Source organism: Ascaphus truei, chromosome 15 (genome assembly GCF_040206685.1).
Source record: "Ascaphus truei isolate aAscTru1 chromosome 15, aAscTru1.hap1, whole genome shotgun sequence".
NCBI classification, from domain to species: domain Eukaryota; kingdom Metazoa; phylum Chordata; class Amphibia; order Anura; family Ascaphidae; genus Ascaphus; species Ascaphus truei.
The window spans coordinates 20,703,454-20,704,800 of record NC_134497.1 but is presented as its reverse complement, the minus strand read 5'-3'; positions in this window follow the sequence as shown (position 1 = coordinate 20,704,800).

Genomic DNA, 1,347 nt, shown 5'->3' with positions numbered 1-1,347 from the left:
TTTCTGTCGCGTTTATCCTTGAAATAATATTAGCATCATATAATAGATTACATATGGCTTTCCCCTTTAATGCTACAATAACGAGGTGCAAACAGTCACCCCTAGTGTGGACAGGAGCAGAAATGTATTTGTAATATTGTTCATATTACTCATAGTTATAATTTATAATCTAATCTGTATGAGTGTATTCTGCCCGTGCTCACGTGTGGATGTGAAATTTTGATCCCTAAATGGGAAGATAATTCAGAAGTTTCAGACAACTTTAAAGAAGTATGGAGATGCATGCTGGGTATTCCCCTCAGTAGGGAGAGATGCATGCTGGGTATTACCCGAAGAGACGGGAAAAAGAATGAATGGGTTTGAAACCAAACAAAAGTCTGTGACGTTATCACAAGGGGGAAGAAATTCAAATGGCGGCGGGCCGGACATATCACAAGGAGGAATGGCCATTGTTGACCAAAGATGGAACTCAACTGGATTCCAAGAGAGATGAAAAAACCAAGATGGCGCCCAAAAGTAAGACGGGAGGATGGGATGAGGGAATGTGTGGGAGCGACGTGGAGAAGAGAGGCTGTAACCGCAGGACCTGGGAGATCATTGGGGAGGCTTCATCCAGCAGTGGGGAGGCACGGGCTTTAGGTGATCTCTCACTAGCTTCCTTGTTAGTGAAAAGTTTATCCCTACCCCACACCTAAACATCCTTGGTCCTATTTAAAGGGGAGAAAATCCCTCTTCAAACCCTGAGATAGAACATGGCGGGTAGAATCGGATGACGTTTGTATTGCCAGGCTGAAGATGTCACCGCCCTCACGGGGGGGGTCTGGGGAGGAGAAGCGGAGGATTCTGGGAGAGGAAATAACCGCCAACGATTCTTACAACTTTAATTATTTGTTTATTGATGCAAAGATTTATTAGGTGAAGGAAAACAAAAAAATTAAGCGCAAATGACACCACTTTAACAGATAAAACGAATATATTGTCCTTAAGCAAGTGCAGCTCCCGAAACAGGACTCAATCCCAATCCAAACAGCAAACGGAAGAAGAACAGCCGGTGCGCAAATCTCATCAGGACATGGAAGAAACAAAAACGCCAAATAGTGCAATACTGTATAACTCAACAGTAGAGAATAACACTGGAGACTCTATAGATTTTGCACTAACGTGATAATCGGGCAGTGTGGTTGTTAGTAGTAACCAACTCTGATTATACCCAGACAGGTACTCCGTAATACCACAGGCAGTCTTCCATAAGGAGGGGAAAGCCACATATAGAAGGAGAAAAGCAAAAATTGTGTAATATTGCTTTAATATTTAAAAAAACACAAAGTATTGCACTTACATAAGTGT